Raw genomic sequence first — 23,015 nt, 5'->3', positions numbered from 1 at the left:
ATTTCCACAGAGATAATATGTCTGTGATATTTCTTTCACCACTGGACTATCGCAGACGTTTTTAGGGCAACTTCACCGGTGGTCCAAATCACCGGTTGGTTCCAAATTTTTGGACCATTTTCAAAATTGGAGCTTGCACCGGTGTTGCAAATTATGTTCCAATTCTATTTTATACCAGTTTTCTGGTCTATTTTTTTGGAACAGGCTAACTGCCTGGTCCATTTTTGGTCGGATTTGGAACAAGATTTGAGCTGTTCCAAATCTGATTTGACACAGAAAAACAAGGAGAGAGATATTTTTGTTTTTTTTTTCACGCACGCGATGACAGTTCCTTACGAGTTTTTCCGTTGGTGCGTGGTGCTTTGCTTTGCTTTGTGGAATCTATTTTTCCTACGAAGTGAAAAAAGTGATAAGAAGGAATTCCTCTTCCAAATATTCGTCCGGGATTTGCTGCAAGAGTTTCGCCAGGGATTTGCTCCAGGAATCCCTTCGGGTAAGTAGTTTCTTAAGAAATTTCTTCCGTCGATTTGCACCAGGAATTCTCAGGATTTCCTCCAGAAAATCATTTCCACCAGGATCCCTCCGTGGATTTTCTTCCGTTGGGAATTTTCTCCAGGAATACCTCCGGGGATTTCCTCTAGAAATCCCTCCGGGTTTTTTTCAGGAATTCTTCTGGGGATTTATACAGGAATTCTTTCGGAAATTTCAGGCATTTTTCCGGAAATTGCTTCGGGGCTTTTTTCGGAGAATTCATCCGAGAATGTTTCTAGGGATTTGCAGCATGAATGTTTTCGGGGATTTTGTCTAGAACAACAGGAGTGTTTGGGATTTTACACCAGGTATTTCTCCACGGAATGTCGTTCTTCTGGAAATTCTTCCCCCTGACAATTTCGGAGTTCCTGTAGGAATTCTTCCAGACTTCCTCTGGAAAATCCTCAAGAGTTCTGCCGGGAATTCTTCCAGAGTTACTCCGAGCATACCCCCAAGAATTTCTTCGGAATTCCTACAAGGTATTTCTCCACGGAATGTCGTTCTTCTGGAAATTCTTCCCTCTGACAATTTCGGAGTTCCTGCAGGAATTCTTCCAGACTTCCTCTGGAAATTCTTCAAGAGTCCTGCTGGGAGTTCCTCCAGAGTTACTCCGAGCATACCCCCACCTCCTTCTGTCGGGTACGAGATCACTGCGTCCATTTTTTTAGAACTATTGTGATGTACCCTTTTGCTTTTACAAAGACCCAGCATACCCCCAAGAATTTCTACGGAATTTTTCAGAGAATTCATCCGAGAATGTTTCTATTGATTTGCAGCATGAATGTTTTCGGGGACTTTGTCTAGAAATTCCTTCGGCGATTTCATTATGAAATTCCTCCAGACATTTTATCCAGTGTTTCTGGAAATTCTTCCCTCTGACAATTTCGGAGTTCCTGCAGGAATTCTTCCAGACTTCCTCTGGAAATTCCTCAAGAGTTCTGCTGGAAGTTTCTCCAGAGTTACTCCGAGCATACCCCCAAGAATTTCTACGGAATTCCTTCAAGATTTACTTCGGAGTTTCTCCAGGACTTCCTTCGGAGTTTCTCCAGGAATAATTTTTGAGTTTTTCCAGGATTTCCTTTGGTGGTGGATTTCCTTCCGTCGGGATTTTTCTCCAGGAATACCTCCGTGGATTTCCTCTAGAAATCCTACCGAGGATTTCATTCAGGAATTTCTCCGGGTTTTTTTTTCAGGAATTCTTCTGGGGATTTATACAGGAATTCTTTCGGAAACTTCAGGCATTTTTCCGGAAATTGCTTCGGGGCTTTTTTCAGAGAATTCATCCGAGAATGTTTCTATTGATTTGCAGCATGATTGTTTTCGGGGATTTTGTCTAGAAATTCCTTCGGCGATTTCATTATGAAATTCCTCCAGACATTTTATCCAGAAATTCCTTCGGGGATTTATTCAGAGAATTTATTCGGAGATTTCCACCAGGAGTGTTTGGGATTTTACACCAGGTATTTCTCCACGGAATGTCGTTCTTCTGGAAATTCATTCCTCTGACAATTTCGGAGTTCCTGCAGGAATTCTTCCAGACTTCCTCTGGAAATTCCTCAAGAGTTCTTCCAGAGTTACTCCGAGCATACCCCCAAGAATTTCTTCGGAATTCCTACAAGATTTACTTCGGAGTTTCTTCAGGGCTTCCTTCGGAGTTTCTCCAGGAATAATTTTTGAGTTTTTTCCAGGATTTCCTTTGGTGGTGGATTTCCTTCCGTCGGGATTTTTCTCCAGGAATACCTCCGTGGGTTTCCTCTAGAAATCCTACCGAGGATTTCATTCAGGAATTTCTCCGGGTTTTTTTTCAGGAATTCTTCTGGGGATTTATACAGGAATTCTTTCGGAAACTTCAGGCATTTTTCCGGAAATTGCTTCGGGGCTTTTTTTCAGAGAATTCATTCGCGAATGTTTCTATTGATTTGCAGCATGAATGTTTTCGGGGATTTTGTCTAGAAATTCCTTCGGCGATTTTATTATGAAATTCCTCCAGACATTTTATCCAGAAATTCCTTCGGAATTTATTCAGAAAATTTATTCGGAGATTTCCACCAGGAGTGTTTGGGATTTTACACCAGGTATTTCTCCACGGAATGTCGTTCTTCTGGAAATTCTTCCCTCTGACAATTTCGGAGTTCCTGCAGGAATTCCTCCAGACTTCCTCTGGAAATTCCTCAAGAGTTCTGCCGGGAATTCTTCCAGAGTTACTCCGAGCATACCCCCAAGAATTTCTTCGGAATTCCTACAAGATTTACTTCGGAGTTTCTTCAAAGCTTCCTTCGGAGTTTCTCCAGGAATAATTTTGGATTTTTTCCAGGAATTCCTTCGGTGTTCCTTTAAAAGTTCCTCCAGGAGAGTTTTGCCGGAAAATCCTCCAGAGTTACTCCGAGCATACCCCCAAGAATTTCTTCAAGATTTACTTCGGAGTTTCTTCAGGACTTCCTTCGGAGTTTCTCCAGGAATAATTTTCGAATTTTTCCAAGAACTCCTTTGTCGTTCCTTTAAAAGTTCCTCCAGGAATTTCTTAAGAGTTTCTATGGGAATTTCTACAAGAATATTTTCAGAGTTTCTGCAGCAATTCCTACGGAGTTCCTGCAGGAATTCTTCCAGACTTCCTCTGGAAAATCCTCAAGAGTTCTGCCGGGAATTCTTCCAGAGTTACTCCGAGCATACCCCCAAGAATTTCTTCGGAATTCCTACAAAATTTACTTCGGAGTTTCTTCAAAGCTTCCTTCGGAGTTTCTCCAGGAATAATTTTGGATTTTTTCCAGGAATTCCTTCGGAGTTCCTTTAAAAGTTCCTCCAGGAATTTCTTAAGAGTTTCTATGGGAATTTCTACAAGAATTTTTTCAGAGTTTCTGCAGCAATTCCTACGGAGTTCCTGCAGGAATTCTTCCAGACTTCCTCTAGAAATTCCTCAAGAGTTCTGCCGGGAGTTCCTCAAGAGTTACTCCGAGCATACCCCCAAGAATTTCTTCGGAATTCCTTCAAGATTTACTTCGGAGTTTCTTCAGGACTTCTTTCGGAGTTTTTCCAGGAATTCCTTTGGTGTTGTTTCTTTAAAAGTTCCTCCGGGAATTCTTCCAGACTTCCTCTGGAAAATTCTCAAGAGTTCTGCCGGGAGTTCCTCCAGAGTTACTCCGAGCATACCGCCAAGAATTTCTTCGGAAGTCTTTCAAGATTTACTTCGGAGTTTCTCCAGGACTTCCTTCGAAGTTTCTCCAGGACTTCCTTCGGAGTTTCTCCAGGAATAATTTTTGAGTTTTTCCAGGAATTCCTTTGATGTTCCTTTAAAAGTTCCTCCAGGAATTCTTCCAGACTTCCTCTGTAAAATCCTCAAGAGTTATACCGGGAATTCCTCCAGAGCTACTTCGAGCATACCCCCAAGAATTTCTTCGGAATTCCTACAAGATTTACTTCGGAGTTTCTTCAGGACTTCTTTCGGAGTTTCTCCAGGAATAATTTTTGAGTTTTTCCAGGAAATCCTTTGGTGTTCTTTTAAAAGTTCCTCCAGGAATTCTTCCAGACTTCCTCTGGAAAATCCTCAAGAGTTCCTCCAGAGTTACTTCGAGCATACTCCCAAGAATATCATCAAAATTTACTTCGGAGTTTCTCCAGGAATAATTTTCGAATTTTTCCAGGAATTCTTTTGTCGTTCCTTTAAAAGTTCCTCCAGGAATTTCTTAAGAGTTCCTATGGGAATTTCTTGAAGAATATTTTCAGAGTTTCTGCAGCAATCCCTACGGAGTTCCTGCAGGAATGCTTCCAGACGTCCTCTGGAAAATCCTCAAGAGTTCTGCCGGGAATTCCTCCAGAGTTACTCCGAGCATACCGCCAAGAATTTCTTCGGAAGTCTTTCAAGATTTACTTCGGAGTTTCTCCAGGACTTCCTTCGAAGTTTCTCCAGGACTTCCTTCGGAGTTTCTCCAGGAATAATTTTTGAGTTTTTCCAGGAATTCCTTTGGTGTTCCTTTAAAAGTTCCTCCAGGAATTCTTCCAGACTTCCTCTGTAAAATCCTCAAGAGTTATACCGGGAATTCCTCCAGAGTTACTCCGAGCATACCCCCAAGAATTTCTTCGAAATTCTTTCAAGATTTACTTCGAAGTTTCTTAAGGACTTCTTTCGGAGTTTTTCCAGGAATTCCTTTGGTGTTGTTTCTTTAAAAGTTCCTCCGGGAATTCTTCCAGACTTCCTCTGGAAAATCCTCAAGAGTTCTGCCGGGAGTTCCTCCAGAGTTACTCCGAGCATACCGCCAAGAATTTCTTCGGAAGTCTTTCAAGATTTACTTCGGAGTTTCTCCAGGACTTCCATCGGAGTTTCTCCAGGAATATTTTTGAGTTTTTTCCAGGAATTCCTTTGGTGTTGTTTCTTCAAAACTTCCTCCAGGAATTGTTTCAGACTTCCTCTGGAAAATCCTCAAGAAATCTGCCAGGAGTTCCTCCAGAGTTACTCCGAGCATACCCCCAAGAATTTCTTCGGAATTCGTTCAAGATTTACTTCGGAGTTTCTTCAGGACTTCTTTTGGAGTTTTTCCAGAAATTCCTTTGGTGTTGTTTCTTTAAAAGTTCCTCCAGGAATTCCTCCAGACTTCCTCTGGAAAATCCTCAAGAGTTCTGCCGGGAGTTCCTCCAGAGTTACTCCGAGCATACCCCTAAGAATTTCTTCGGAAGTATTCCAAGATTTACTTCGGAGTTTCTCCAGGACTACCTTCGGAGTTTCACCAGCAATAATTTTGGAGTTTTTCCAGGAATTCCTTCGTTGTTCCTTTAAAAGTTCCTCCAGGAATTTTTCCAGACTTCCTCTGGAAAATCCTCAATAGTTCTGCCGGGAGTTTCTCCAGAGTCACTTCGTGCATACCTCCAAGAATTTCTTCGGTAGTATTCCAAGATTTACTGCGGAGTTTCTCCAGGAATAAATTTTGAGTTTTTCCAGGAATTCCTTCGGTGTTCCTTTAAAAGTTCCTCCAGGAATTCTTCCAGACTTCCTCTGGAAAATCCTCAAGAGTTCTGCCGGGAGTTTCTCCAGAGTCACTTCGTGCATACCCCCAAGAATTTCTTCGGTAGTATTCCAAGATTTACTGCGGAGTTTCTCCAGGAATAAATTTTGAGTTTTTCCAGGAATTCCTTCGGTGTTCCTTTAAAAGTTCCTCCAGGAATTCTTCCAGACTCCTCCTCAAGAGTTCTGCCGGGAATTCCTCCAGAGTTACTCCGAGCATACCCCCAAGAATTTCTTCGGAATTCCTACAAGATTTACTTCGGAGTTTCTTCAAAGCTTCCTTCGGAGTTTCTCCAGGAATAATTTTGGATTTTTTCCAGGTATTCCTTCGGTGTTCCTTTAAAAGTTCCTCCAGGAGAGTTTTGCCGGAAAATCCTCCAGAGTTACTCCGAGCATACCCCCAAGAATTTCTTCAAGATTTACTTCGGAGTTTCTTCAGGACTTCCTTTGGAGTTTCTCCAGGAATAATTTTCGAATTTTTCCAAGAACTCCTTTGTCGTTCCTTCAAAAGTTCCTCCAGGAATTTCTTAAGAGTTTCTATGGGAATTTCTACAAGAATATTTTCAGAGTTTCTGCAGCAATTCCTACGGAGTTCCTGCAGGAATTCTTCCAGACTTCCTCTGGAAAATCCTCAAGAGTTCCTCCAGAGTTACTTCGAGCATACCCCCAAGAATATCATCAAGATTTACTTCGGAGTTTCTCCAGGAATAATTTTCGAATTTTTCCAGGAATTCCTTTGTCGTTCCTTTAAAAGTTCCTTCAGGAATTTCTTAAGAGTTCCTATGGGAATTTCTAGAAGAATATTTTCTGAGTTTCTGCAGCAATCCCTACGGAGTTCCTGCAGGAATTCTTCCAGACGTCCTCTGGAAAATCCTCAAGAGTTCTGCCGAGAATTCCTCCAGAGTTACTCCGAGCATACCCCCAAGAATTTCTTCGGAATTCCTTCAAGATTTACTTCGGAGTTTCTTCAGGACTTCTTTCGGAGTTTTTCCAGAAATTCCTTTGGTGTTGTTTCTTTAAAAGTTCCTCCAGGAATTCCTCCAGACTTCCTCTGGAAAATCCTCAAGAGTTCTGCCGGGAGTTCCTCCAGAGTTACTTCGAGCATACCCCAAGAATTTCTTCGGAATTCCTACAAGATTTACTTCGGAGTTTCTTCTGGACTTCTTTCGGAGTTTCTCCAGGAATAATTTTTGAGTTTTTCCAGGAAATCCTTTGGTGTTCCTTTAAAAGTTCCTCCAGGAATTCTTCCAGACTTCCTCTGGAAAATCCTCAAGAGTTCTGCCGGGAGTTACTCCGAGCATACCCCAAGAATTTCTTCGGAATTCCTTCAAGATTTACTTCGGAGTTTCTTCAGGACTTCTTCAGAGTTTCTCCAGGAATAATTTTTGAGTTTTTCCAGGAATTCCTTCGGTGTTCCTTTAAAAGTTCCTCCAGGAATTCTCCCAGACTACCTCTGGAAAATCCTCAATAGTTCTGCCGGGAGTTTCTCCAGAGTTACTTCGTGCATACCCCCAAGAATTTCTTCGGAAGTATTCCAAGATTTACTGCGGAGTTTCTCCTGGAATAATTTTTGAGTTTTTCCAGGACTTCCTCTGGAAAATCCTCAAGAGTTCTGCCGGGAGTTCCTCCAGAAGTTGAAAACAACCGTGCCAGTACCTGTCAACTTTGACAGGTACTGGCACCATAGTCCACTTTGCGAAACCACAACACTGATGCTACTTTTACACGTTACGACACCGCCTTCTGTCAAAATTTCATTCATAAAATTAGCTATCAGCTGTCCACAAACGTCTCGTAAAATGGACTACCGATTGTTTTCAGTTTCCGAAGGAGAGAGAGAGAGAGCGATTGTCTGATTACGTCATCATGCATTGGGAAATACACTGAGGTTTTTTTACACGAGGGATACGTGTAAAAAAAATCCGTGTAAAAATGAACTGTGTAAATTTCTGAATCCATGTAAAATTGAACTGTGTAAACTCCGAAACCCGTGTAAAAAACGAAAAAGGAACGTGTAAAAAAAAGCTTTAGTGTACCAGCTTTTGTTTTGAATCAAAAATAGAGTATTTCCCTGGCATGTTGTGAAAATTTCCAATTCAAAACAATCCTCGATCGAATCCGTCTTGCAATCTCTTCATTTTAAAGTTATACAGCATTAAATTTGATCAATATTTTAATTTTTCCAGATTCTGAAGTCGAACTTTTCTATCATGGATTGGTATGATGAAATAGTTGACAGTGCAATAGCATTCTCTCCTTTCCTAATGGACAATGAAGACGATGACGTGATGATCAATTTACTGATGGAAAATTCAGGTAAGTACTTGATTAAATTACCTGTAAGGGAAATTTCAAATATTACGTAACGCAAAATTTGTCAGTTTTAGACCCCCTCCCTACCCCACGTAACAGGTGTTGTATGGAAAATTTAAAATTTTTGTATGGACCGTAACACTCCGGAGGACCCCTTCCCTCCCCCTAGTGCGTTACGTTACGTAATATTTGAACGATCCCTAAACCCTTCCGTTACCAATCCCCCCAAACAATAGTTGATACAAAAAAACACGTTTTGGGCCATGACTTTTTTTTATTTTTCGAAGAGGATAGCCTTCTTGTTTAAGGATTTGGTCAGAATTTTAGAATTGGCTACACACTTAGATTATTTCACCTCAGTAAAATTTTTCGCCGAGAACCCAACAGCTGAGAACTCGGTAAATTTTAACGCCGAATCTCGGTACTTATTTTACCGAGATTTCGGCAATCCGAATTTTTTGCCGAGATCTCGGCGAACGTTACCGAGATTCGGTAAACGTTTACCGAGATCTCGGTAAAAGTTTTACCGAGAATCGTCAAATTATTACCGAGATATCAGCTGTTGGGTTCTTGGCGAAACCGTTTAAGTGTGTTCATAGTTCCGGAGTTATTCCGGAATCATAAGGGGGTTTCTAAATCGCCAATTTAAAAAAGTGGATTTTTTGAAAGTTATTACAATGGAAGTTGATCCTCAATATCCTCAATCAAGCAGATATTTAATTTTTTTTTTTCTCTATTAAAGAGACTTTCATATTTAATTTATTAATTAATTTATTAAAATTACATACCACAGACAAACAGACGTCACATTCTCATCATTGTGCATCGACCACCTTTTTACGGTTAATTCAAAAATATGGTAGGTGGCCAATCCAAGAGAGCCAATAACAAATGAACGAGGAAGACGCGACAACACAACGGAGGAAAATTCCATCAAAAAAGAGTGCAATCACAACTCCGCGAGGCTTTGTTTGGACGAGTCACTAAAGAGTTATTTTAAAGTGTCAGTAAGAGTGAGCATAGAAGCAAGAGAGAAAGAGTATCAATAAAAATCCTTGCATTTCGATACACTCTAATCGTTTGAGGATTCGTGTTGTGAATTTTGAGTTAAATTTTTACTTCTCAGAAAAACCTCGAAACCATCTCATTTTTGTATCGAATAGGTGCTTCTGTCACTTAACTGGTTATTGCTGAGCTGATAAATACGGTCGTTATTCCATAAATTCCCACAGAAAAATTTTTCATATTATAATGATCAACTTTCGAAAACATAGTTGCAAAGACAAAAGAATATAAGCCTCGTTATTTCTTTTATGTAACACGCGGGCCACTTCACATTAACATTCAAAATGTGTTCGCGGGCCGCACAAAACCTTTACGAGGGCCGCAGTTTGGGGACCACTAATATAGGATATATCCATTCACCGACCGACACCTTCCTGATAAGTTTTGGGTCACTTCTAAAAATCAGACCAAAAACCAGAGCTATTTGATCAGCTTTGTGCAAAAACAAACAAAGAAAATATACATTTGTCTCTCACAAAAACGTGGCAGGTTTCAGACGAATTGCGCCAATGCTTAAAGCTAGTACAACTATTTTCATTCAATAAAAGCTAAAACAATCGGTTCGATAATTGCTGAACACGAGCGATTTGAAAATTGTAAGTTCATCCTGACATATCAAAAGTCATCGCCTAATAATCTGTTCTACTAACTCTTCTGTGCGACAGAATTCCATGATATTCAGACTACTATTTTGAAATCATAAACGTCCTCACAATTTTGCTAAAAACATGATCATCAAAATACTACATGGATACGTTAAAATATTATTTGCCTAATATCAGGTTCAGTTACACACCTGTGCAGCAAAATTCTGTGTCCATCAAACCACTATAAGTGAATCCTAAACACCTACACTCTAAATGTCCTCTATAATGTAGTTGGAAACCTCATCAATAATTATCAATTGGAAGGTTACCAAATTTAACTCAAAAACTAAGTGCAATTACCCCACTGTACAACAGCTCTACAGATTTTTCGTCCACCATTTGGAAGCTATAATGGTCTTCTACAAATTTTAGAAATAATATTCTTAAAATATTTCATTGAAACGCACTTCTACAGTTATTAACTGAGAGCTTTCTTTGCCAAAGTTGCCATTTTCGCATTCGTATATTGTGTGGCAGGTACGATGATACACTATGCCCAGGGAAGTCAAGGAAATTTCCATTACGATAAGATCCTGGACCGACCGGGAATCGAACCAGACACCTTCAGCATTCGACTAAGGAATTTTAATATATTCATTTGAAAATAAAATCTCTTTTCTGGTATGGTACAATGAATTAGCACAATCACGCTTTCAATGAAGATAATTTTTGGGATATATTTGACAGTTCATTATTGAAACAAACTACAGAACTTCAGAAAATTTGCGTGAAAATCGGGAAATTCAATACGTTTATCGATTTGATAATATTTTCAATGATCCTCAATGTGTTATCACAGACAAACAGACGTCACACTCTCATCATTGTGCATGTGTTATTATCAATATTTTTGTTTTACAGAAAACTCACCTGTACGGCGCGGGTCACGGCCAGGAAGGCGTCCAAACATCGATCGTAACTTTCAATTAGGACATCGCCTGTTATTTGATGACTACTTTCGCGAAAATCTAACGTACGATGAGAAACACTTTATTCGACGATTCCGCATGACGAAAGTTATGTTTTTAAAAATCGTTGAAGATCTGAAGGTCTATGATCAGCATTTTACGCTTCGTTGTGATGCAGCCGGCAAAATAGGACTCAGCCCAATACAGAAGTGCACTGCCGCTTTAAGAATGCTAGCATATGGATCATCGGCCAGTTCTTTAGATGAAAATATCCGTATCGGCGAATCAACAACCTTACAAAACTTAAGAAAGTTTTGTGAAGGTATTATAACTGTGTATGGTCCACAATTTCTGCGTCCACCAAACCCAACAGAAGTAGAAGAACTAATGCATGAAAATGGAGAAAGAGGCTTTCCAGGCATGATTGGGTCGATAGACTGTATGCACTGGGCATGGAAAAATTGCCCTGTGGCTTTGAAAGGACAATACCAAGGAAAGGAAGGAAAACCTACAATCGTTTTGGAAGTCTTTGCGTCCAAAAACACGTATATTTGGCATGCGTTCTTTGGTTGCCCAGGCAGTTGCAATGATATCAATGTGCTCGATCGTTCGCCGTTAATGAATGACATCATAGAGGTAATTTTTTTGACTATACCATAAGTACGCCATTCGCCGCCCTCATCTAACAGCATTTTGAAATGTTAAATTCAGTAAAGAAAACCGGGTTTTCGACATTTTACACAACTTTTTACGTCGTGTTGTGTTGAATTGTGAAAAATGTATAATGCTAACGAAAAATTCTTGAGGTTTATAGTGAGGTGAATATCGTTATGATATGATGTCAAATCTATAGGTGTCCCAGAAATTATGGCCACGACTTTGTTAACGAGAAACACAATATTAAATATATTTACATTTTTGTATTTTTCATTGGGGTATTTTGAATGCTGCCTGTGAAAATTTTGTTCGACAAAATAACCTTTTACATTGTTCTTTTTTTTTATTTTAGAACATCAATTCTTATCTAGCCAGAACAGACCTTACTTTTGTGTAGTTGGAACTTAACTAGAATTGAATGTTTTTATCAAAATTTTACGAATAATTTTCTTTTAAAATTAATTTGATTTGGCTTGGCTAGAAAACATTTGACAAAATGATAGGTTCAACTTGTTCGCTTGTTTTTCTCTCCACATAGGGTAGAAGCACCGGTTTTGGCCATACGCCAGTTGTAGCCACAGCGGATTATACACCGTTTTACATAGCCAATCAGCATAGAACCTTTTGTTTTCAGTAGTTCAAATTCACATGATAGAGCTACATTCATTTACTCGTCCAATTTTTTTTTTTTTTTTTTGTCGGTAGCGATAGGGGTAGTACTGGCACTCTTAATCTGCCCTAAGCTCCTTCCCAGCATTTGCTTTTATAAGCCTCTATTGCGTTCATCACACAGACGTTCCTAAGCAATGTTGCTCAAATGGTCACTGTGTACCCTAGCAGCAATCAGCCCTTGCCGTAGTTTTGCAGTCTAGTAGTTCAGACTACTATCAAACTATGATAAGGCCTGAAATGCTACTAGAGTGGTTAAAGTGAAGAACGAAATAGTTTTATTAAAAGGTCCTCATTCCCCATTTCATTTCATCACTCACTATCGTCACTTTTATTTTCGATACTATCACGTATATCACTGGTTATCACTCATCAACTCTCGTAATACACTTCAGATATACTTTCTATTATATCACTTTTCACATCACACCATTTTCATATAAATTCATTATTATTACCATTTACCATCTGTTAGCATTACTAAGTAATTAAAAGATATTCAATTTAAATGTATCATTATTTTTGTTGCTGTAGAGTCATTACTATTCAAACTACGATTTGGCACTATGATCAAGAAAGTTACAGTAAAAAAATCACTTCGATCCATTCTTCTGCACTCGCTGTCATTATTAACACTTTTATCACACATGTTTGAATAATTAGGCAATAAAGTTTATATTCAGAGAAATGATTGCACAATGTATTATGGTCATTATTAAATTAGTAGAGTTAACATCATTATTATTATATTTTAAACAAAACTATCGAAATCACTTCCAATTTCCTTTTCAAATTTTCATCACCATAGATTTCAATATAAAATCACTATTAGCACCCTCACAATCACTAAATTTAATAACGACGAGTGTTACGCACAGTTCCACCAAACACCCATTCTTATGTTGCATTATAAAACGATTGATCACACGTTGGCTTCGAAACTTAACCACCATTACTGATTAGTACAAAGGATTGTACAGCTCGTGTAAACGAACTGAACCATCAACAACCAGCACTGGTTTTTAAGTAACTAATGAGCCCTGGCGGTCCCTCCGTTCGAAGAAGACCTGATAATATGCCGAAACATATTAAAAGATCCTCCGCCTGAATGCAGCCGTTTCATGATAAATCATGAACCGTTGGAGGTGTGCCAAAGTATTGGGAAGGTGATATGTTTCACAGACGGGTATTATTATGGTGCACCTTCTACTTTGGCACCGTCAAACCCTGTGATCGTGGCCAGGGCGTTCATTTACTCGTCCAAATTGATTCAAAACATAAGAACAACAATTCTTTTTCCTTATAATTTTAACTCCCATACACCTAATTTAGCCAAGGCACTCCTAATTTGGCCACTCTCATGAGAAATCAGTGCGATTGGCCAATTTAGGAACCGAAGTTTAATCTCTGGCCGAAACTGGTTCCGTTGGCCTATATTAACCAACGCGATTTTCAAAGCGAAAAAATGGTTTTAGCTCAGTTTTGATATTTTACACACATAATATGGATTTGACATATTTGGAACATATTTGGTATTTATACGGCATCCCATTTAATTTTTATTGACATTTTCTCTTAGGCTGGCCTAAACCGGTGCTTTTACCCTAAGACAATTTCACGAAATCATAGGTTTTCAGATATTTTCAGTATGAATAATATTTATTTATTTATTTATTTATTTATTTTGACAAAAAATTTTGGAAGAGGGAAAAACCCCTTTGAGTGATTTTATTATGAAATCTTTCTCAAAGAGGCACAAAACCTCTTCATCTTTTCATATAACGTTACAAAACAAATTAAAAAAGAACTTAAAACTAAAGGCTCATACGGCAAAAATATGACCATAGCAAAGCCACAAACTGCATCATGGATCCATTTTTAAATGAAGTAGGGGTTGACTTCCATAACAGGATGAGGGAGGGGGTCTGTCAAAAAAGAATCCATCTTCATATCTGCAAATAAAAGTAAAAAAAAACACACACACAAAGCACGAGTATCAAACAATATATGAGATTTCATTCAAAAAACTAAATACAAGTTTAAGTATATGATAACATCTTGTACCCAGTATATCTCGAATAGATACAGGAATTGGATGACCATAATTTATTATATTATTAAATAGTTTATTCCTCGGTAAAATGAACCTAGAACATTGAAGTACAATATGATCAATGTCTTCATAAGATTCACCACATTCACATAAATTTGAATCCACAATATTAATACGATATAAATGATTGTTACAAATGTAATGATTTGAAATCAATCGCGAAAATGAACAAATAAAGTTTCTGGTTCGTGGTATATTTTTAAACCAAGGAAAATGACTAACTTTTGGGCAAATTGAATGACACCATCTTCCTTTATTACTGGAGTTCCAACAAGATTGCCAATTATCAAGGGAATGTATTTTTAATTTAGTATAATGTTCAGAAGGAAAAATATCACGATCATAAGTTATACCCCGAACAACACCAAGTTTAGCCAATGAATCAGCCTGCTCATTACCGTATATTCTACAATGAGCAGGGATCCACACAAATTTAATGATAAATCCTTGACTATGCAAATTAAATAATATTTTTTTCATCATGAATAAAATATGATGAGTTTTGAAATTGAAAGAGATGGTACTCAAAGCACGAAGACAACTCAAGCTGTCAGAACATACAATGTAAACATTTGGTGGACAATCCTTTATCAAGTTACAAGTAAAGTATAAAGCAATCAATTCTGCAATGAATATGGAGCAAGGAGATTTTAATTTGAAAAAAATAGCCAAAAATTCATTGTATACTCCAAAACCCACGATACCTTGAGCTAAGGATCCATCAGTGAAATAAAATTGTGAGGAAGTAATTCCATCAAATTTACGCATAAATAAAATATTGGCAAAAGAAGAATACAGATGATTTGGAATTTGTTTCAGTTCATGGAATAGAGAAAAGTCAATCAAAGGTTGAAAAGTGTGAATATTAATTTCAAAATTATAAAAACTATTATATGAAATTGGTATAATATTTTCAGATGAGCAATGAATGTAAGATTCCAATATTTTGCTCGTTGGGTTAATTTAAAATAAGGACTTCAAAATATTGATAATCGGATGATTATTTGATAAACAAATCATCAAAAATTTACAATTCAGTTCTTGAAAACGAATTTCAAGTGGTACGACACCAGCCAGTATTTCTGTTGATTGAGTATGAGTTGAATTCATAAGTTTCAAACAAATTCTCAAACAACGAAATTGTATTTTTTCAAGTTTGATAAAATGTGTTTGTGCAGCACTTCCAAAAGTGAAACAACCATATTCCATGACTGAACGAATAGTAGTTTTGTAAAGTGTAATCAAATCTGATGGATTAGCACCCCACCAAGTACCTGTAATAGTACGGAGAAAATTGATTCGTTTCGAACATGTTTTTTGAATTTGTTTAATTTGAAAGTTCCAATTTAATTTAGAGTCAAACCATATGCCAAGGTATTTAAATTCATCAACTTGTTCAATTTCGATTCCATTAAGATATAAGTTAATGGAAATGTTCGAATGTTTTCTCGAAAAAAATATATATTTATTTTTTGAACAGAAAACGAAAATCCGTTCTCATGAGCCCATGAATCAATATTATTCAAAGCACATTGCATAAAATGACTAATGACTTCTCTGCTTTTGCCGCTAATAGAAATAACATTATCATCAGCAAATTGAAGCAAATAACAGCCATTAGAAATTATTGATGCCATATCGCTGGTAAACAAATTATATAAAAATGGACTTAAACATGATCCTTGTGGAAGTCCAAAATAACTATATCTTAATAATTTTGAGTCTCCAAGAAGAAATTCATAATTTTGAAAGAAAATAAATTATATAAGAAATTAGAAAACATACTGGCAATTTTGAAATTATTCATTTTTTCAAACAATAAGTCAATTAGAATAGAATCATAGGCTCCAGAAACATCAAGAAAAGTGGAAACTAAGTCCTGTTTTTTATTAAATGAAAGTTGAATTTGTGAAGTTAAAAGTGAAACACAATCGCGAGTACCACGACCTCTCCTAAATCCAAATTGAGATGAGGAAAAAATTTGATTTTTTTCAGCCCACAATTCAAGACGATTCAAAATCATTCTTTCCAAAAGTTTACGCAAACAAGATAACAAACTAATAGGTCTTCTGCTATCAGCTGAAGATGGATCTCTACCAGGCTTTAGAATACTGATAACTTTGATAAGGCGCCATTCATTAGGAATGATATTTTGAGATAGGAAAGCATTATATATTGAAAGTAAACGAATTTTTCCATCATCAGGTAAATTTTTCAACACAATAAATTTAATGTTATCAATACCTGGGGCAGTATTTTTAGTAATTGATAATGCTAAATAGAACTCGGGTAATGAAAATGGACAACAGAGCTCAGGAAAGTAATTTAGTGAACTATTTTTAAATTTGAGGGAACGTGGGACAAACTCAGGACAAATTTTTGAAGCAAACTCATGTATCCATTTTTCTGAATATACTGAAACAGTAGGAACGGCATGATCATAATTTCTTAGATTTCTGGCAACAGTCCACAAGGTAGATAAAGAAGTTTCTCTATCTAAATTTTGAACAAAATTTTTCCAATAATTTCTCTTTTTGGATTTAGTTAGTCTTATGAATTGTGCTTCAGTTTTACGATATGCAAAAAAATGATTTCTGGAGCCTGATTTACGAAATAATTTAAAAGCATCAGATTTAGTTTTCAAAGCAATGGAACATTCATTATCCCACCAGAAAGAAGGGCGATTTTTTTTAATAAATCGCGAAACATTTTTTTTTATTTTGTGATTTGAGTAAACAATCAATTATTAATTTTGAAAAATTATTGTAATTGTTAATTGGAGATACCGAATCAATAAGATGAATTAATGAAAAGGATACAAGATCAGTAAATTTCGTCCAATTAACATTGTTACATATATCAGGAAGATTAGAGTCATTAACAAATTTACCACGAACAGGATTTTGAATTTCAATTAAAATTGGTAAATGATCACTACCATTAGGATCATCAAAAGTTTTCCAAAAAGATTTCAAAGATAAACTATTAGAACATAAAGACAAGTCAATGCATGAATGATGATTTGGTGGTACAACAATCCTAGTAAAAGATCCATCATTTAAGATATGCAAGTTCAAATCATCGATTAAATCCATAATCAATGAACCTCTACCTAACCTAAATCTATATTATAATTGTATATCAAAGCTTTTAATCTATCAAATTTTGGAATAATGCTACGGCAATTCCATTGTAAAATGTTCATTTTATTTAAATTAATTGAAGCCATTACAGAGAGAAAAATGAAGATAAAAGAGGACCAAAAAAATTCAATTTATTTAAAAAGGTAGCCAAAATAGGTAAAAATAATTTAATTATTTTTTTCCAAAAATCGTTCAATCCCAAAAAATCTACTATTTCTTCTAAGATGTTCAAAATAGAATTGTCAGTATCTTTATTTGCTTTTTCTTCCGATGAATTGTTTGAATTTTGATTTTTACTGTTAGATGAAGGATCTGTGTCTATTTTATGAAATCCGGGAATGTTTTTAGAAGAATTTAAAGGAGGAAAACTAATATCAAAGGAAGTAGACGGTTGAGGTTCAAAAAATTGATTATGATTGTCAGAAGTTTTATTGTTCGATCTTTTTCTTTTGCTAGGAGGTTTGTAAACATAGTTGCCAAAATCTTCTTGGTTCACAACACCATCATCATCTGACAAAATTTCAAATGTATTTGCGGAAGTAATGTTATCTGTGGATTTCATTACTTCTGCATAAGATAAAAGATTTTTATTTTTAATTTTTTGATTAAATTTTGATTGATTTTCAATGTAAACAGCACATTCTTTCAAAGAATTGTGTTTCTGTTTGCAATAAACACACAAATTAGATTGATTTTTACAAGTGGATGAAGAATGAAATTCACCACACTTAGAACATTTCTGTTTATTTGAACAAAAATTTGAAGTGTGACCAAAAAGAAGGCATTGGTCACAATGCATGAGCTTTGGGTAATAAAGTCTCACGCGAAAAATAACATTGTCAACATTTACGTAGTCTGGAAGTACAGATCCAGAAAACGTAATCTTTATGCAATTAGAGTGTACATATTTGGAATTATTACCATCAATAAATAATTTCGATAAACCGACGCAATCCAAAATCTCGACAGGAGAAATAGATTTGTTCCGAAAAAACCTGAACCATGATTCCTAATGTCATCACAATTCAAGGATTCATCATATATAATTCCATTTATTTCGCATGAGTCGCAAGGCGCATACACACGATAGGAATTAAAAAACAATTTGGATTCCAAGAGAGCATTTGCTTCATCTCGTGATCCAAAAACTATTCTTAATTTATCTAAAGAAAGTTTTTTGATTTCCTTCACAGATTTAAACTTTTTATAAATCTCAGAAGAAATAAGCAAAACATTAATGGGTTTCTCCTTTTTTCGGAAATATACGACAAAAGGCCCAGAAAAACTAGAGGGATAAACTTTTACACGGAAAGGCTTGGTCAAGGAAGTGGATTCTGGACAATCAGTGTTTTCTTTAGGATCCCCCTCATCCCCGTCAGTTTCCATAATAAAAACTGATCACAGAAATTAATAACTATGTCTAATGAGAAATACAAGAAACGGAGAAGAAATAAATAAATAAGAAAAAACTATACTCAAGGTTTTGCAGCGAACGTAACTCCAACAGCAAAAGTAACGAAAACTTGAAATCCAAATCCTTGGTTTACAACTCTTGAGCGGCAAATTCAGATAAGGCTTCAATTAACTTCGGCAACACCAGTAACAATAATCCAAAAAGGCTGAAACACCAACACCTACGAAGAGTCTTGCTATCTGAAGTTTCCCAACAGCACAACACGCCAATTACACCTTCTCTTCAAATGCTTCACACACAAAATCCAAATTGCAAAACTCCGGGTGAAAATATATCTGAAAATAGAAAAAATTGTCAAGCGCAGAAAAAAAGACCTGTAACCCGGTCAAGGCCTACTTACCGAAGATGCAGTATGAATAATAATAATTCATTTCAAATTTACTTATATTTGCTTACTTACTTTTAAGATTTTCACATGTTTCAACAGATTAACAGGCTTGCAAGCATTTTTAAAAATCGACTAAAAAAACTAAAAAATCGATATCAACTGGATTTTTTAGTTACTAATAAAATTTTGTATACTTAAGGTAATAATTTCCAATAAAATTAGTGATGGTCTCGCTCATCGTATCGGCAATGATAAAATATATTTTTTAAGATTTTTATTGTACGTACTTCATAACCTAGCACAAATTTCGTACAACTAACTCGCTCAGATATGACGTGATTTATGCAAAACTGATAAGAGCTTCCAGAAATATAACGCCATTTATATTCAGGTAGTGGAAAAATCGCTCAAAATTCAAAATCTGCTTTTGATAAGTGTAAGAATAAAAAGTGTGAAAATCATTTTTCATTTTTTTCATCTCGAAATGACAGTATGGTAAAGTCGTGCCCATACTTTCTGAGACACCCTATAATACCTTTTGATTTCTTTTTAAATGGGTTTCAATCATTTATGGACATATTTTCGGAAATGCAATACAAAATTTCAAAGATAGTAGTTTTGCTCACGTATTCTGTATGATGTCCATTTTACCAGCAACAGCTGTTCATTTAGCCCACATAGTGCAGGTAAAATGATCATTTCCCAGTTTTTTTACGATAAAAATATGTGCAAAATTTAGCTATTTTAATCTGAATTCGTGTTGCTGTTCTAGATAACATGCATAATTTCCCGGATTCTCACTTGCCCCTGGGTCCTTGCTGGTGCCTTACTTGTAAAACTCGCGTGGGCGTACCAGTAAATATGAACTTCGTTCCAAACCTTTACGAGATGTTCTATTATTTGACCGATAACGCTACATTACCGAGAAACTTTATTAAGTTGTTGCAACACACTAAAATAAATACAACACAGTCGCTAAATAAGATTCACACAGTATTCGAAATTTCTTGCCTTTCTGTACTTAGGACAGAGCGTAACATGTATATTATATTTACGGATAACTTTAAGACCAAACCAAAAGGAATAGTCCAAGTTATATACGCGTAACGGTTTGTCCAAATTATTTTAAATACCCTACGTTGGTCAAACAGGCTGAGTAGTGTGTATAAGCACATGTTAGAATGCTTTTCTGTTTTCTCTTTCCAGAACAAAATGCTGGATGGCCAATGGACACTAAACGGAAACACCTACAATAGAGGATACCTTTTAGCTGATGGCATCTATCCCGATTGGCCTATATTCATGAAAACCATATCCCATCCGCAAACACCAAAGACCAAATTGTATGCCAAATGCCAAGAATCACTACGTAAAGATGTGGAACGCTGTTTTGGAATTCTCCAAGCTTGTTGGCAAATACTGGTCAATCCTTGCCGACTCTTTGATGAAGCCAGCATGAAGGACATAATAATGACTTGTGTAATATTGCACAACATGAGACTTCATTTCAAACACAGCAACCCAGAGCTGCAAAACCAGGTCGAAAATGTGCATCCTGATTTACCTTCTTCGGAAACAGCTGGTTTCAGTCGGGCGTCGCAGCGTACGTTTGATGAAATGTGTGAAGATCGCATTCACATTAGAAGCAGTCAACAGTATCATGAATTACGAAACGTGTTAATCGATCACTTATGGATGACTAAGGGTAATCTTATTGATTGAAAAGTAAGGTACATGTCAATAAATAAAACTAATAAGAAAAAGATGTTCTACGTAAAACATGTTCAATTCGTCAGTTTAAAGATTTTTTGAATTATAATGTGCAATCTATTACCGGGTACATCCGTTGGTTTGACTACTTTTAATCTGAACACTTGAATATCGAGTTATGGAAAGTTAATTATACTAATCTAGCTTGTTTTATCTTAGAATGTTAACAGATAAACATACGTAACACATACAAACGGGAAAAAAATCTGTGGTAAAAAATACTATTGTAGCTGATTACGCCCATTCTTGACTCTACCATGGAATTTCAATTTACCAATTTACCATGTTTACGGTACAGCCCACCACATTACTGGTACGCTTGGCAGAAATAATTTACAACAATCTGATTTCGACAACAGACATGGTAAAATTAAGCGCATATCTGGTCTGGAGGAACTCCCGGCAGAACTCTTGAGGATTTTACAGAGGAAGCCTGGAAGAATTCCTGGAGGAACTTTTAAAGGAACACCAAAGGAATTCCTGGAAAAACTCAAAACATATTCCTGGAGAAACTGGAAAGAAGTCCTGAAGAAACTCCGAAGTAAATCTTGAAGGAATTCCGAAGAAATTCTTGGGGGTATGCTCGGAGTAACTCTGGAGGAACTCCCGGCAGAACTCTTGAGGATTTTCCAGAGGAAGGCCGGAAGAATTCCTGGAGGAACTTTTAAAGGAACACCAAAAGAATTCCTGGAAAAAATAAAAAAATATTCCTGGAGAAACTCCGAAAGAAGTCCTGAAGAAACTCCGAAGTAAATCTTGAAGGAATTCCAAAGAAATTCTTGGGGGTATGCACGAAGTAACTCTGGAGGAACTCCCGACAGAACTCTTGAGGATTTTTCAGAGGAAGGCCGGAAGAATTCCTGGATGAACTTTTAAAGGAACACCGAAGAAATTCCTGGAAAAACTCAAGAATTATTCCTGGAGAAACTCCGAAGTAAATCTTGAAGGAATTCCGAAGAAATTCTTGGGGGTATGCTCGGAGTAACTCCAGGCAGAACTCTTGAGAATTTTCCAGAGGAAGTCTGGAAGAATTCCTGGATGAACTTTTAAAGGAACACCGAAGAAATTCCTGGAAAAACTCAAAAATTATTCCTGGAGAAACTCCGAAGTAAATCTTGAAGGAATTCCGAAGTAAATCTTGGAATACTTCCGAAGAAATTCTTATGGGTAAGCACGAAGTAACGCTGGAGGAACTCCTGGTAGATTTCTTGAGGATTTTCCAGAGGAAGTCTGGAAGAATTCCTGGAGGAAGTTTTAAAGTAACACCAAAGGAATTCCTGGAAAAACTCAAAAAAGAAGAGAAACTTCGAAGGAAGTCCTGAAGAAACTCCGAAGTAAATCTTGAAGGAATTCCGAAGAAATTCTTGGGGGTATGCTCGGAGTAACTCTTGAGGAACTCCCGGCAGAACTCTTGAGGAATTTCTAGAGGAAGTCTGGAAGAATTCCTGGATGAACTTTTAAAGGAACACCGAAGAAATTCCTGGAAAAACTCAAAAATTATTCCTGGAGAAACTCCGAAGGAAGTCCTGGAGAAACTCCGAAGTAAATCTTGGAATACTTCCGAAGAAATTCTTGGGGGTATGCACGAAGCAACGCTAGAGGAACTCCCGGCAGATTTCTTGTGGATTTTCCAGAGGAAGACCGGAAGAATTCCTGGAGGAACTTTTAAAGGAACACCGAAGGAATTCCCGGAAAATTTCAAAAATTATTCCTGGAGAAACTTCGAAGTAAATATTAGCAACTTCCGAAGACATTCTTGGGGGTATGCACGAAGTAACGTTGGAGGAACTCCAGGCAAATTTCTTGAGGATTTTTCATAGGAAGTCTGGAAGAATTCCTGGAGTAACTTTAAAAGGAACACCAAAAGAATTCCTGGAAAAACTAAAAAAATATTCCTGGAGAAACTCCGAAAGAAGTCCTGAAGAAACTCCGAAGTAAATCTTGAAGGAATTCCGAAGAAATTCTTGGGGGTATGCTCGGAGTAACTCTGGAGGAACTCCCGGCAGAACTCTTGAGGATTTTCCAGAGGAAGACCGGAAGAATTCCTGGAGGAACTTTTAAAGGAACACCGAAGGAATTCCCGGAAAATTTCAAAAATTATTCCTGGAGAAACTCCGAAGTAAATATTAGAAACTTCCGAAGACATTCTTGGGGGTATGCACGAAGTAACGTTGGAGGAACTCCAGGCAAATTTCTTGAGGATTTTTCATAGGAAGTCTGGAAGAATTCCTGGAGTAACTTTAAAAGGAACACCAAAAGAATTCCTGGAAAAACTAAAAAAATATTCCTGGAGAAACTCCGAAAGAAGTCCTGAAGAAACTCCGAAGTAAATCTTGAAGGAATTCCGAAGAAATTCTTGGGGGTATGCTCGGAGTAACTCCCGGCAGAACTCTTGAGAATTTTC

At 36.8% G+C, this 23,015-nt stretch overlaps 2 long non-coding RNA genes across 2 annotated transcripts; both read left to right on the top strand.

The window, feature by feature from the left end:
* The first annotated feature begins 331 nt into the window (after window positions 1–331).
* Window positions 332–10,583, top strand: LOC110675739. The gene is made up of 3 exons (XR_002499749.1): window positions 332–493; window positions 7,711–7,840; window positions 10,411–10,583. It is a non-coding gene; the product is annotated as an uncharacterized LOC110675739 (long non-coding RNA).
* Window positions 10,584–10,947: 364 nt separating this feature from the next.
* Window positions 10,948–20,629, top strand: LOC110676707. The gene is made up of 2 exons (XR_002500640.1): window positions 10,948–11,093; window positions 20,048–20,629. It is a non-coding gene; the product is annotated as an uncharacterized LOC110676707 (long non-coding RNA).
* The last annotated feature ends 2,386 nt before the right edge of the window (window positions 20,630–23,015 follow it).

Source organism: Aedes aegypti, chromosome 2, assembly GCF_002204515.2.
Source record: "Aedes aegypti strain LVP_AGWG chromosome 2, AaegL5.0 Primary Assembly, whole genome shotgun sequence".
NCBI classification, from domain to species: domain Eukaryota; kingdom Metazoa; phylum Arthropoda; class Insecta; order Diptera; family Culicidae; genus Aedes; species Aedes aegypti.
The sequence above is the reverse complement of the archived record's forward strand: the minus strand, read 5'-3'. Positions and strand labels throughout refer to the sequence as shown.